This window comes from Octopus bimaculoides, chromosome 6 (genome assembly GCF_001194135.2).
Source record: "Octopus bimaculoides isolate UCB-OBI-ISO-001 chromosome 6, ASM119413v2, whole genome shotgun sequence".
In the NCBI taxonomy this organism is placed as follows: Eukaryota; Metazoa; Mollusca; class Cephalopoda; order Octopoda; family Octopodidae; genus Octopus; species Octopus bimaculoides.
The window spans coordinates 45,214,490-45,218,587 of NC_068986.1; positions in this window are offsets into that span (position 1 = coordinate 45,214,490).

Genomic DNA, 4,098 nt, shown 5'->3' on the forward strand with positions numbered 1-4,098 from the left:
AGACACCCTGAAAGGCATTCATCAGATTCGTTGTTGTTGGCACTCCGTCGCTTACGACGTCGAGGGTTCCAGTTGATCCAATCAACGGAACAGCCTGCTCGTGAAATTAACGGGCAAGTGGCTGAGCACTCCACGGACACGTGTACCCTTAACGAAGTTCTCGGGGAGAATCAGCGTGACACAGAGTGTGACAAGGCTGGGCCTTTTGAAATACAGGTACAACAGAAACAGGAAGAAAGAATGAGAGAATGTTGCGGTGAAAGAGTACAGCAGGGTTCGCCACCAACCCCTGCCGGAGCCTCGTGGAGCTTTAGGTGCTTTCGCTCAATAAACACTCACAACGCCCGGTCTGGGAATCGAAACCGCGATCCTATAACAGCGAGTCCGCTGCCCTAACCACTGGGCCATTGCGCCTCCACTATCATCAGATTCAGTGTGAGGTTTAAAAAACATAAAGGTAGTGGAAGGACAGAACATTATATCTCAATTATTTCCGTTTGTCGTTGTTTAGCTTCAGTTCAGTCTTATTTGAACAAGCCTATAATAACAGACGTTCCGTCCGTAGCGCTACCATCCTTTTATACAGAAGGGTTTTCGTTGCCTAGCCCTTTATTTAGGACCAGTGTTTTCAGCAATAAATGAGTACTGGTCGAGTAGTAATGCAACCCTCTTTCCCTCCAGCTGTCATATCGTTAGTGAACTGTTTTATTTTTTATCCAGATACCAATTTCCTCGAGAGGAGCTCTCTTGAGGACGATTTCGTCAGGCAAAAAAAAAGAAAGAACAAAAACAAAACAAAAAGATAACTGAAAAAAGGAAAGAAAAGCAACTACACTGTGGAAGAACTATTTAACCCTTCAAAACATTTTCAAAAGTTTGTCTTAAAAGTCCATGCCTGTTTTCAGACTGTTAGATAATCCTTGTCTGATGCGTTCTGATAAAGCTTTCATTTCATAAGTCCAAAGTTTCTTTGACGGTTGAAAAAAATTGGAAATGTGTATCAATTTATGATGCATGGAAGGCGACGAGCTGGCAGAATCGTTAGCGCGCTGGGCAAAATGCTTAGCGGCATTTCCTCTGTCCTTACGTTCTGAGTACAAATTCCGCCGGAGTCAACTTTGCCTTTCATCTTTTGGGGATCAGTGAAATAAGAACTAGTTGAACACTAGGGTCGATGTAATTGACTTAATCCCTTCCCCGAAGTTGCTGGCATAGTGTCAAAATCTGAAGCCAATATATGATGCATGGACGCTTGGGAAATATATCTTGTGTATAACAGGTAAAGCGCAAGGGTTAATTACATGCAAAGCTGTTAAATTTACTTTTAAATTTGAAATTTAAGTCTATTTAATTGAGCGTTAAAATGTTCGTCACACAGCTTCGGCCTGGTACCGCGGCTTCAAGGTCTTTTAGACTCATTTAAAAATTCTGTTTTGATCCTAAGTGGTTTTACACAAAATTAAAGAAAGATTTTGAAAGTTTAAGTATCATCATTACCATTTATATATTTGCTAGAAATGCGGTAGAAGCAAACCTATATCTTAATAGACGTAACAGTGTTAATAATTTTACTGCTGGAGCTTTAAGTGTTTTCGCTCAATAAACACTCACAACGCCTGGTCTGGGAATCGAAACCGCGATCCTATGACCGCGAGTCCGCTGCCCTAGCCACTGGGCCATTGCGCCTCCACAGTTAGATACCATAGAACATACAATAAACAAGTATTATTTGTTATTAATTTGATTAAAAATAAAAAAATTTTTAATCCGGTCGTCGTCAAATTAACTTTTCTTCCAGGGTCGATAGTAACCTGTAAAGTACTGTACCTCCCACCCCCTTCTGCATAAGTTTCTGGCCGTGTGCTTGTGTACGAAATTACCTTCATTCAATGTCATGTCACCTTTTAAACAAGGTGGATCAGTTTGGCTCTCTTTAAAATGTAACTCAATTCTCGGCAGTTTCAGAGAGGCACACACACACACACACACACAGAGGCACGCACACACACACACACACGCATCATTCGCGATTGACAGTCAGTTTTGCTCGAAATTTGTTTTCAGTTACAAACATTACTGAAAACCATTGTTCACAACCAAGTGTGTGTGGGAAGAGCAAAAAGTACACCCATTTTTGTAGACAAACAAACGGCTTGCGTTTAATTAGTTGCGAATACTTGGAAATTTCAATGTTTTTACAGGCCTTGGATACCCCTAAAATTTCTTATGAATACCCCTGGGAGGACGCATATCTCCTGGGAGTACGCTTAGTACAGTTTGAGAAGCCAGAATTACGTATTCCTCCAAAAATACCTTCACTGAAGTGCAATCACAAACTCCTATAAAGCTGACTTTGCGATGCAGTGTAAATTCCCAGTTGAGCCAAATAGGGAAATCCCTACGTAGCCACTCGAGATTCTCTATGTAGCAGACGAAACTCCCTCTATCGTTAAAAAGAATAAAAGAGGAACGCAAAGGGTAAGATAGTCTTAGAGATACAATGGCAATAAAAAAAGGGGGAATAGTCACGGCTGGAATGACTTTGATTACAGGCATGACTGATGAAGATGACGTGAGGTTAAACATCAACAACTAAATTATTCCACTTAAATTCTCATACTTTGAGTTAGCTGTTAGGGATACTTACATTCATGTTTACACGCTTACATACATTCACACACTCATGCATGCAAACACATACATGCATACATACATAAATACATATATACATAAATGCATGCATAAATACATGCACGCATGCTTACATATATACATATATGCCTGAGCTGTGTATAAAAACGCGAGAAAGGTATTGAATGCAGTTTCTTGCTACGTGCGATCCTTCAGACAAAAACTCTAAATAGCAAACGAACGTATTCCTCAAATTTAAATGTACGTGTGTGCGTGTGTGACTATATACACTAGCCTACATTTCGTACGAACTAGGAAATGCAGTATTGTAAGGTGTCGTTTTCAAATGTATTTAGTACCATAAATATAATGAACTTGTATTTCACGAGAATCGAAACTGAGCAGTATTTTTCAATTGCCTGAATCTCCACCTCTTATTCTACAATATTCGACATCATATATGCAAAATTCAAAAAACTTTTGAAGAGGGAATATCAACACAAAACTTGGAAGAGAGAAAAAGAAATCTAGAATATGTGTATGTTACAGCGAAAGAGTATTACATTACAGAAAATCTGCTTCTATAGAAATGTAACAAAATCTATCAATCTACCTATCTATACCTGTCAGATAATTTGCACATATACAGTTAGATCAATTTGTTTGTTTATATATCTCTCAGTCTACCTAATATTCTCTATATCCATTCAATTTAGGCAGTCATCTATCTATATCTTCAGTCTATTAGCCCTGACCGCATTTTATGTCTGTACATTATTTTACATTTTTTATATTCTTCGTTATATTCTATAATCCCCGTCAATTTATTTATTGAACGATTTTCCAGTTCTATTTCACTGTGGTCAACACGATTCAAAACAACACTACTGCCACTCTACTACTGCTACTACTGTTCTGTTGCTGTGGTGTAGACGTTATTACCGCTCCTACAACACCACTATTGTTGCTCCTGTTATATATATATATAAACACACACACTTTTTCTTTACCACAAAATTCAGGTCGATTTATACTTTTTATATACACGCAGTAGATGTTAAGTCAGAAACAAGATAGAAAGAGAAAGAGAGAGACAAAGACAGACAGAGGGAAAGAGAGAGAGAGATAGAGAGAGATTAGCATACGGACAGGGTGAAACAAAAGGGAAATGTACGCTACAACTTGCTGTTGATGTCTCTGTTCTCTAGGTTCGAATCATGCAGACAAGCCTTATACACTTTATAAAATATTAGCAATATAAAGTAAATATAAGCAAACCCTACAATATTTATTCGTTTTATCAATATTTAGTAATATATATGTGTGTGTCTGTGTGTGTGTATTGATAAGAAGTGTGATGTGAGAGAATAGATGTTTATTTCATTAGTTGACGTATTTTTCTCGATAGCCACGTACCAAGCTGGGAGCTTACTGTGATCCCCTGGTTCTTTGAATGCCTTATATATA